The following is a 12010-nucleotide window of genomic DNA, read 5'->3' as shown; positions in this document are numbered from 1 at the left end:
GTCCGATTACATTTGCTGCAACTTAATCGTGGACGCTGTTTCACCAAAACCACTTGCCTTTCTATTTGGCCCCAGGACTCATTTTGTTGGGCTGACACTTCAGCAGCTTTACAGATCTGTTCTGCCTTAAGCAACGTAAGGTCTTTCAGTTTTTCTCCTGGAGTTTCGAGTTATTTGTGCCGAACACAAATTGGTCCCGGATAATCGAGTCATACAATGATGCGAAATTGCTACTCTGGGCTTGCTTTCGCAGGTCGCGCACAAAATGTTCAAAAGGTTCACCTTCTGCATGGATTTTTGACCGGAACATATATCACTCATAAACTTCATTCTGCTGCTCCCGACAGTTAATTTCAAACTTCTTTACGACTGCAGCATAGTCATCTTTGCTCTCTTCCTCCGAAAACGTGAAGTTATTAAATACCTCAGGGGCCTCGACCCCAGCAACACTCATCAGCAGAGCCGTCTTAGCCGCTTCTGTCTTTAGTTCCTTGGTCGATGCTATGGCAATCAGGAACAGCTCGAGCTTCTGAAACACCGTCCACTTCATTGCTATATTCCCAGACGGAATAAATTGGCCGGGCGGCTTGAGCAGTTCCATCGTTCCTGACGGTTAGCGGCGTCTTCTTGTTTCTTCTTTAAAGCAGTGCTCGAAACGCCAACAGTCGGTTCAGTTCTGACACCATGTTACAGCCAAGACAGGTCAGAACAGAATGAGTTTATTGAGGGAAGCTGTGCTCTTTTATACAGGCACGTGTCGGCGTCTGCGGTAGAGTTCGGTGTGGAATGTGGCTGGCAGGCACTGGCATGTGTTCTTCTACAGTCTATAAACATAACAAAACTACACTTTTCTGCTTTGTTAATATTGGTCAATGAGTGCAATTCGAATCTCTGGGACATAGTGGTCGTGAACTGTTTATTTACAAGTGTTCTGTGAAAATTCTATTTCACGTGCAATGCTTTGAAGGAGTTTTCTTTGTTAATGTGTGTGTGTGTGTGTGTGTGTGTGTGTGTGTGTGTGTGTGTGTGTGTGTGTGTGTGTGTGTGTGTGTGTGTGTGTGTGTGTGTGTGTGGGTGTGGGTGTGGGTGTGTGTGTGTGTGTGTGTGTGGGTGTGGGTGTGGGTGTGGGTGTGTGTGTGGGTGTGTGTGTGGGTGTGTGTGTGGGTGTGGGTGTGTGTGTGGGTGTGGGTGTGTGTGTGTGTGTGTGTGTGTGTGTGTGTGTGTGTGTGTGTGTGTGTGTGTGTGTGTGTGTGTGTGTGTGTGTGTGTGTGTGTGTGTGTGTGTGTGTGTGTGTGTGTGTGTGTGTGTGTGTGTGTGTGTGTGTGTGTGTGTGTGTGTGTGTGTGTGTGTGTGTGTGTGTGTGTGTGTGTGTGTGTGTGTGTGTGTGTGTGTGTGTGTGTGTGTGTGTGTGTGTGTGTGTGTGTGTGTGTGTGTGTGTGTGTGTGTGTGTGTGTGTGTGTGTGTGTGTGTGTGTGTGTGTGTGTGTGTGTGTGTGTGTGTGTGTGTGTGTGTGTGTGTGTGTGTGTGTGTGTGTGTGTGTGTGTGTGTGTGTGTGTCACTTCTCACATGGAATACACGAGTACGATCTTACGCAGAGCTTGCACCTCTGCTGCTTTTCACAGTGCGCAGGCCAGTGTGCTGTGTGGCTGGTACTGTTTGTATATATCTGCAGAAAAAAAAAAGTTTGCTACACATAGCAGGAAATATACGGCACTCATACACAAGCAATCAATTAAGGCACACCAACCAACCTAGGCGGTTGAAGAATTCCCCACAGCGCAGTATAGTAGCCGCGGGGCTAAACGATGTCCTAAATGGTGACGCTGCAGGAGTGGTGGAAAGTTTAGCTAAGGGAGTTGACGAGATCAGGGAGATAGCACAGCAGACGCAGATAGTTGTATGCACAGTACCAGAAGTGCTAGGATTGAACGGAAAGATGGAAAAGGACGTGGTGACAGTTAATCAGGACATAAGAAAGTTAAGCCTGGAGAAGCGTTTCGAAGTGGTTGAGGTAAACAGGGAGGTACATAAAGCAGGTTTTGGTAGGGTTTTTCAGCGAGATGGCATTCATTTTAACAGAAGGGTGGGAGCAGAGATCGGCTGGCGCCTGGCAGGCAGGGCTGTAGCTTTTTTAGGGTGTCTGCGAGGACTCTGTGCACAGAGGTAGTTAGAAGTGAAGCAGAAGAAAGTGTAATAATGGAGGCTGAGCCCCCAAAAATGGCAAAGAGTAGGTCGAGAAAGAAAAGTACAAAAAAGAAATTTAACACTAGGATCAGCTACATAAACATGCAAGGAGGTTGGAAAAGAGCGAAATGGCTAGAGATAGAACAGCAGTTGAAGGATGACAAAATGGGTGTGTACGCTCTTTGCGAGACTCATCTCAGGGATCTATAAGATCCGCCGTTTATAGAGGGCTACGTCTGGGAAGGGTGCAACAGAACGAGAACGGAAAAAAAGGGTGGAGGGGTAGGTATGTTGATACACCAGGGAACAAATTGGCAAATAATTAAATCATCCTGTAAAGAACATATCTGGGTTTCAGGAACAATTGCCGGCATAAGGACATGGCTAGGGGTAGTTTATTTATGAACAGGACATCAATGCAGGCAAGAAAACAGGGATCTTGTTGAATGTCTCAGTGACGATATAAGCCAGTTTGGAAACGGGGCCAATATTATTCTACTGGGGGACATGAACGGCCACATCGACGATCTGGATGGATACACGGATTGTAACGGCAAGCTAATGCTAGATTTCTGTGAGCGACACGATCTAGTTATAGTAAATAGAGAAACAAAATGTGAAGGCCAAATCACGCGGGAATTCCGCAACAGGCAGACGACCATTGACTACTGTCTAATGTCGCAGGAAATTTATAGCAAGGTCACAAAAATGGAAATAGACGAAGAAGGGGAGTGTAGTCTGGGAAGTAATCATAAACGTATTAGTCTGCAGATGGGGCCCTTGATGAAAAGAGAAATGGAACTTAGACAAAACGTAAACGCAAAATTAAACGACGATCAAATAGCGCAGATAGCAGCAGACATAGAGGAAGCAATAGAGAAAAGCCCCATGGAAGACTGGGATTATGAACAGGTAGAACTACTCATAAGGAGGAAAATTCAGGAGGTTAAAGTTTGGTTTGGTTTGGTTTGTGGGGTTTAACGTCCCAAAGCAACTCAGGCTATGAGAGACGCCGTAGTGGAGGACTCCGGAAATTTCGACCACCTGGGGTTCTTTAACGTGCACTGACATCGCACAGCACACGGGCGCCTTGCTTTTCGCCTCCATCGAAAAGCTGCCGCCGAGGCCGGGATTCGATCCCGCGTCCTTGGGAACAGTAGTAGCAAACCGCTGGAATGGAAAGAGGAAGCCACGGAGCTGGTGGAATAAGGAAATCAGGGAAGCTATTGAACAACGACGGGCTGCTTCAAGAGAACACCGAATGGCAAAGAAAGCACAGGTATCTCAGGAGGAAATCGACCAAAAATGGAAATCATATCGACAAAAGAAACTTCAAGCGCAGGCCCTCGTCCAAAATAAAATAAGACAGTCCACCGATCGCTGGATGGCTGATATACACGATGCCTCTAGAGGCGGAGCAAGAAAATTCTGGAACCATATAAGCTGGCTAGGGAAGAAGAATCAAAGAAAGCAGGATCGGATTCAAAATAACGAGGGAAATTGTTTAAAGGGAGATAACGCAGTGAACTACATTACATCAGTTATAGCCGAGTCATTTAAGAGCGACGATAGGGTAATCTCCGCAAATCAGGAAGCAACACAAGGTAGCAGAATACAAAGCAGCTTAGAACTGACCAATCTAAACTGGAAAAAGGCAGAAAAAAATATTCCTAAAAACACATCTACAGGAATAGATGGAATTCCGATCAAGCTGATTAATGAACTCGGTCCAAAAAGTAAGGAAACGTTGTTAAAAGCTCTGGAAACAGTCATAACGAATAAGCAAATTCCGGACAGCTGGCGGCAGAGTAAAATGAAATTGATTTATAAAGGGAAAGGAGGCAGGATGCACATAAAATCCTACAGGCCGATTACCATAACATCTGTTATGTACAGGTTAGCCATGCAGGCGGTGAAATTAAAGGTGCAAGCATGGGTTGAAAGTAACAAGATACTCGGAGAACTTCAGAACGGCTTTAGAAATGGTAGGCGCTTAGATTATAGCCTGTTCGTGCTTACCCAATGCATCGAAATATCTAGAGTGGAAAATAGACCTTTGTATTTGGCCTTCCTGGACATACATGGGCGTACGACAACGTAAGCAGGGAACTCCTGTGGAACATATTAAAAGAAGGTATCGGTTATGAGATAATAGAGTTCCTACAGGAAATATACCGGGATAACAAAGTAGAAATTACGTGGGAAGGGATAAGTACGGAGGATGTCAAAGTATGCAAACGATTAAGACAAGGCTATCCTCTATCCCCGGTGCTGTTCATGCTTTATATGATAAACCTGGAACGGAGGATACAAGACAGTAACCTAGGTTTTAACCTGTCATATAGATTAGATGGAAAGGCGGTAGAGCAGCGCCTCCCCGGTTTGATGTATGCAGACGATATTGTGCTGCTAGCTGAGAGTCTGGAAGAATTGCAAACTCTAGTTAAGTATTGCGGAGACGAAGGGGACGCTCTAGGCTTCAGTTTCAGCGCAGTTAAGTCGGGTCTGATGATTTTCAATGGCTCAACTGATCAGGGTCTTAAAATACAAGGCCTTGAAATACCTAGAGTAGCAGAATATATATATCTGGGGGTATGGGTAAACGAAGGATTGGCATACATTGGAAAGCATGAGCAATCACTTAAGGCCAAAGGGCGAAGGAATGCCGGGATAATGAAGCATAAGGCATTGTGGGGATACAATAGGTATGAGGTTTTGAGGGGTATTTGGAAAGGAATTATGGTGCCCGGACTTACTTTCGGAAATGCGGTTTTGTGCCTAAAATCAGAGGTACAGTCGAGATCCGAGATCCGTTGGACGATTAGCACTAGGTACCCACGGCAAAACTACAAATGAGGCGGTACAGGGAGATATGGGCTGGGCATCTTTCGAAGTACGGGAAGCTCAGAGTAAAATATTATATGAGGAACGCCTGAGGAAATTGGACAGTAACAGATGGGCAGCTAAAGTATTTAAATACCTGTACCTAAAAAGCGTTGACTCACAATGCAGGAAAAGAACTAGGAAACTAACTAGTAAGTATGCTAGTAACAAGGACGGAGAAATAAAGAGCATTAAGCAACAGGTGAAAAACACAGAAGGTAAAAATTGGATAAATTCGATGGAAAAGAAACAGAGTGTGGAATTATACCGAAAGTGGAAAATGCAGATCAGGAAGGAAGATTTCTTTGATAACTCAAGAGGCAGTGCCCTACGTTTTGAAGCTAGATCAGGGTGCCTTAAAACACGCAGCTACAAAAAGAAATTTAACAATGGAGATGACGCATGTGCTGTATGTGGAAACTCCAGTGAAACAATTGACCATATTATACTCGAATGTAATGGTATCCATCCGGAAATTGGTGCAGGCGCAATCACTGTTCCTGAAGCTCTGGGGTTTAGAGATAACAGTGGCCGGGTGAATAAACCGGCGGTGGAAACTAGCAAAAAACGACTGGAAGATTGGTGGCTTAAAAGCAGAGAAGTGGCATAATGTTAGTAATGTAGGAACAAAATTTAATAAATAGAATGGTGGTTTAGTTAACCATTCTAAATCAATAATTAAGATATAGGGAGAAAAATGAGCATGATAGCTACTGCTACCACCCCGTTTCAAAGGGGACGCCTCCTATATTCCATCCATCCATCCATCCATCCATCCATCCATCCATCCATCCATCCATCCCACAACACCCCCCTTTCTTGAAAGGTTTGATCTCGCAGGTCGAGGCGTTCTGGTCGCTTACAAACACGTCCACTTCTTGTGGTTCTCGTGCCCTGCAACGGTTGCAGGTGTCTTGCTGTACGTCAATTGCTTGTCCTCTGTCGGTTTGTACAACGTAGGACCTTGGTTCTGATGTTGGCTGTGTTACCACGCCGTGTGATGCAGCTCCAGCGAGGATGCGCACCGCTGTGCCTGGTGGTAAGCGCTCTCGGCTCCGTACCTTGTGCCGGGTGTCGTATGATCGTTTTGCACGAGCTCTGTAGGCTTCATTATTTTGTCTGAATTAGCTGTCGTCCCACTTCGGGGCTAGCAGCTTCGAAGTGGTTGGTACTGTGGTCTTCAGACGACGACCCATTAAGAGTTCTCCTGGTGAAAACCCTTCCAAGCTGGGTGTGGCCCTGTAGGCAAGCAGCGCTTCGTGTATGTTGGAAGACTTCCTCAAAAGCTGCTTTGTTGTCTGCACAGCCCTCTCAGCCATACCGTTGCTCTGCGGGTAGTAAGGGCTTGAGGTTGTGTGTGAGGCTCCCCAGTGATGCACTAGTTTTTTGAACTTCTGTGGAAGTGAACTGCGGCCCGTTGTCTGTGCGTATTGTCCGTGGAACACCGTATCGTGCAAGCATTGGCTCCAAGACTAGGGCTATGTTTTTTGTAGCTGTCCTCGGCAGCTGTTCTAGCTCGAAAAATCGGGAGTAGTAGTCTACTACTACAACATACTCTTTCCCCTCCAGCGTGAAGAGATCCGTGCCGACTGTGTCCCAAGGGTGTGCTGTCAATGGGGTTAGAAGCAGGGGTTCTGTTTCTGGCTTTCTGTGCTCTCTGCAAGTTGGACACTTTTCCACGTAGTCTTCAATGTGCTTGCCTATGCCTAGCCACCATATACATTCCCTTGCCCTCTCTCGGCACCTCGTTGTGCCCAAGTGGCCTGCATGAAATTTTTCCAGAACCTCTACTCTGATGTCTGGCGGGATGATTATTCTGTCGCCTTTGAATAGCAGACCATCAACGAGCAAAATCTCGCTAGCCACCTCGACGTACCTTTTCAAGTCAGGTGACAGCCCATGCACAGTTGGCCATGATGTAGTGCAGAAGGTAGCCATCCTGGCAAGTGTTTCGTCTGACTGGATGCTTGCCCTGATTCTGTCCAGCATTTGGTTTGAAGCAGGGAGCTGTTCAAGTACTAATTATTCAAACTCGCGCACTGCACTCTTGAGAGTTCTTTCTTTGTCTGCTGGTTTCCCAGATGGCTTCCGGGACAGAAGGTCAGCTGTGTACAGCTTTTTGCCGAGAGTGTGGGACATGGTGTAGTCGTACTCCAAAAGGCGCATCCTGAAACGTTGAAGGCGAGGACTTAGCTCGTCAAGTCGTTTAGTCGTCAGCAGCGGTATTAACGGCTTGTGGTCCGTTTCCACGTGAAAGGTTGATCCCAGCAGGTATTTGCGGAAATGTTCGCAAGCCCATGTGATTGCCAGTGCCTCCTTTTCGATTTGGGCATATCTTTGTTCTGTATCCGCAAGGGAGCGTGATACATATGCCACAGGCAGGAGCTTTTCATGCGACTGCTGTAGAAGTACAGCCCCAAGATCATATGAGGAAGCATCCACAGACACTGTGTGAGGCGACTGAGCATCGTAGTGAATGAGAATCGCCGTCCTGCTTAAAGCTTGCTTGAGTTTGTCAAAACTCTGCTGCTGACCTGGGCCCCAGTGCCAGTCGGCGTCTTGGTGGAGCAAGTCTCTGAGAGGCTTCGTAAAGTCTGCTAGCTCTGGAAGAAATCTCGCTAGGTGGTTTGCAGAGCCCAACAAAGACCTGACTTCTGACACATCGCATGGTGGGTCGAGCTGGACTATGGCCCTGACCTTTTCCGGGTCGGCGCTGACTCCTGTTGAGTTTACGACGTGTCCTAAGAATGTTACTTCTGTTTGTCGAAAGGAGCACTTGTCGATGTTGAGGGTAACACCTGCATCTTCCAGCTTCCTCAGCACCAGCAGTAGGTTGGTGCCGTGTTCCTCAGTTGTCTTCCCTGAGACAATGATGTCATCTTGTAGACAACTCACACCATCTAGTCCTTCGAGCACACGGAACATTTCTCGTTGGTAGAGCTCTGGCGCTGTGGAGATTCCGAAGGGAAGCCTCAGGAACTGGAACCTGCCAACTGGTGTGATGAAGGTTGTGTACTCGCGAGAGTCCTTGGACAGTGGCACCTGCCAGTACCCTGATCGTGCATCTAGGCGGCTGAAAACTGTTCCACCTGCTAATTTTGCAAGACACTCGTCCACCGTAGGCATGAGCACACGTTCGCGTATTATTTGTTGGTTGAGTTGACCATAGTCCACGCAGAGCTCATTGTTCTTTTTTCGTACGACAACCATTGGAAAACACCACTCGGTTGCTCGCTCGATCTTCTGGATGACTCCCAAGTCTTTCATCCTTTCTAGTTCTTTCTTTACAAGTGGAAGCAGTGAAAGAGGCACGCGCCTAGGATAACTGACTGCGTATTGCTCAGCATCCTTTTTGACTTTGATGCGGTACTCAGTCGCTCAGTCTTCATGACTTCAAGCCCAGACGTTAGCTTCGGGTATGAGGCCAAGAAGTTGGGGACATCAGTTGATTGTTCGAGGGTTTCGTCTAGCTCAAGAGGGCGCTGTAGAATCCCAAGTGATTCTATAGCTGGTCGACTGAGCAGCGGTTCTTTTAATCCTTTGATGATGAAGACTGCTTCTCGGACTTCAGTGTTGCGCCAGGTGACTGTTGCATCGATGTAGCCAGCAGTGGCTATCGCTGTCTGGCCTGGGCCAATCAAGAGCTGTTGCGTTGACTTGATGGGTCCCATGACGGTTCTGTCGTACTGGTCGTGTGCGATTTCAGTCACATCCGCGCCGGTGTCGACCTTGAAGGTAAAAGGCAAGTTGTTCACGATAGCAGTGATCCTCTACGGCGTGTTCACTCCCACTTTGATTTCGCCTAGATATAGCTCCCCGAGATCTTTTAGTCGTTGTCGGATACTCGAGGTCTCGTCCTTCGGCTTAGACATGCAGACGCGGGCGTAGTGGCCTTTTTTCCCACACTGGTTGCACGTCTTGTGTATCGCGGGACACTGTGTCTTCGTGTGGTCACGCACACCACCACACCACTTGCAGCGTTCGTCTCCCGTCTTGTGTGTACGTTGAGGGCGCGATTCGAAAGGCACCTTCGCTTCATTCCGGCGAGTTTTGACGTTTGTCTGGCCGCGAACTTCTCCCATGTCGAGAGCTGGCTGTTCGATGGAGCGAATTTCCTTGTGTTGAAGTTTCACGCTCTCTGAATTGCGGGCAACTGTGATTGCTTTTTCGAGAGTTCTGCGTCAAGCTGCAGGCTCTCGCTGAGTTTTACGTCTCGCAAGCCGACCACGAGCCTGCCCCGAATCAGTTCGTCTTTGAGAGTTTCGTAATCGCATCTTTCGGCCATCTTGAACAGTTCAGTCGCAAATGCGTCGACGTTTTCATGCTGCTCTTGTTTCCGAGAGTTAAATCGCGCTCTCTCATAAATGACATTCTTTCGAGGTAGGAAATGCTTTTCAAAAGCACTCACCACGGCGGAGTATGATGCCATCTGTTCGTCTGTCAGTTCAGCGAGCACGTCCTCCGCTTCGCCCATGGCGTAGAGTAATGTGTTGATTTGCGTCGTCTCGTCTTGTCCTGTCAGACCGGAGATGAGTCGGTAGCGTTCCCACCTGCGGTGCCATCGTGTCCAATCTTCGGGCTTGCGGAAATCGAGCTTTGTCGGCAGTTCCACGGCGAGCGGGTTGAACGTCATTCTCAGAGTGCCGCTCGCGCGCTCTTCGTTCGCAACGCGAGTTTTTGGCATGACGCTGCAGCCGCTTACGTTGGGCTCGCTGTCCTTCTGGGTGTCATGCTGCGTTTGTTATCCCGCCGCTGCCACCATGTGGTAGACGTAGCCGGTATAACAAGCAAAACTGTTTATTTATACATCGGGTAATGGCGCCCGTTTTCGCTCTGCTTGGCGAGCTCGCCCATGCCGGGGTCTCCCGGCGGTTCGCCTGGTTAGCTTGCCGCTTGGGGCGCTGTCGTCAGTGGCGCCCACAACAAGAACGAAGTTGTTGTTGTTGTTGTTGTCCAAATAACTTATGGCACATACCCACAGAGGAGGATCGGCCAAGAATTGGGTAGCAAAGAATTTTTTTTAAATATACTTGTATAAAAAAATGATTTGAGGGGTAGAGGAAAGGAAACAAAACAGGAAATAAGTGAAATATAAAATGAAAAGTGGTAACACTCACGGGAGATTGACACCATAATTGTAGAACAAGTGATGTTTAAATATTTAGCAAGGCAAACGATTTGAGTCCAGTAAAAAATTTTGCATGGCGGTAAAAACAGACCTGTGACTGTGCCCAAGGATGGTGGCGCCAAATGATAACAATGTCGGGCTGCTTAAACTAAGGCCAAGCTGTTGCAATGGCCTTTCCATCAACTGTTTTCTCAACGTAGTAAAGCGGCGGCAAAACAATAAAAAGTGATCTAATGTTTCTTGTTCACCGCAAAATGCGCATACGGGAGACAGTGCCAAACCAGACCTGTAAAGATAGAAATTTAAAGGTGGGATACGGCATCGCAGCCTTGTTAGTGAAATCTCAAGTTGCCGTGAATGACATAATTTTCTATTCCAAGAATAATTTAGATGCAGGTAGTCATCAGATCTTAAAAGATGTCCATTTTTCATATTTAATAGAACGTTTCTTCGAAACCTCGCTGCGGTGATGTACCCGGTCGCCGGAAGGATAGATAATACGGGGCCATTAAGGGACTCTTTTGCCAAATTGTCAGCATATTCATTTGAAGTCACATTGCTGTGGCCTGGTACCCATACCATATGTACAATTTTCAAATGTCTAGGGATCAGGGAGACAAAGGTTTTTACTATTGCAGAATCCACCGACGAAGAGAGAGATGAACACAAGGATAGAGAGTCGGAAATTACAGCCAGTTTAGAAAAAGAGGAGTCTAATTTCCGTAAAGCGAGTACCACAGACAGAAACTGCGCTTCAAAAATTGGGGTGAAGTCCGGAAGCCAGACAGAAAAAGACCAGTCTAAATGTGGACAATATATACCCACACCCGCCTTTTCATTACTTTGAGATGCGTCAGTAGCTACAACTAAACTAGCAGAAAAGCTTCTTAAATGATCTTCTAATAATCCGTTTAGAATAAAGGATCATATGTTTTAGCATTATTCGGGAATATGTCGTCAAATACAATTTCAATAGATGAACCGATGGTTTGTATGGGTAGAATACTAGGAAGGGAAACATTTAAAGGGTCCAGCAAATTTTTGACCATAACAACCTGCAGGGTGTGAAATTTAGGCCAATGGACACCGAAAAAGGAGGTCGGTTGACAGCAAAAAATAGACATAGATCGGTGAAACTCTGATTCATATATCCTTAAGTACGTCTGAACGGTTAGAATTTGTAACCTATATATCAAGGGTGGAATCAGGGCTTCAAGGTAGAGCACATTGTTGGTAACAAATTTTGGAAGTCCAAGACACAACCGAAGCGCTTCTCGCTCCAAGAGAACAAGCGGTCGAATTTTATAAGCTGCTGATACAGAAAACAAGACTGAGCCGAACTCTAAAATTGGACGCACATACATAACATAAATTATTAAAAGGACATCTCTCCGCATTCCAGACCTGGGACGACTAATTCGGCGCAACATGCCCACGGCCCGAGCCCCTTTCGTAGCAATATGGTTAATGTGGGGATGCCATGAAAGATTATCATCACAAGTGACCCCTAAATACTTTAATGATTTAACCTGTGGTATTATTTGCTGCTGATACATTACAGACAGACTTAAAGAATTTTTTATATTGAATACGAGGACTGCGCTTTTGTTCACATTTAATGTGAGACGCAAGCCACACAACCAATTCTCAATAGAGTTTAGGTACGTTTGCAAATGGAGATAAAGGGATTGAATATCCGATGCAGTTGCAAAAAACGCAATATCATCCGCATATACGTAAGTGCGAACGTCATGATTAACTGGTATTGAGCTGAGTAGTACGTTGAAAAGGACTGGTGAAAGGACTGCTCCTTGC

This window comes from Amblyomma maculatum, chromosome 7, assembly GCF_055883805.1.
Source record: "Amblyomma maculatum isolate TAMU_Amacu chromosome 7, ASM5588380v1, whole genome shotgun sequence".
In the NCBI taxonomy this organism is placed as follows: domain Eukaryota; kingdom Metazoa; phylum Arthropoda; class Arachnida; order Ixodida; family Ixodidae; genus Amblyomma; species Amblyomma maculatum.
The sequence above is the reverse complement of the archived record's forward strand: the minus strand, read 5'-3'. Positions refer to the sequence as shown.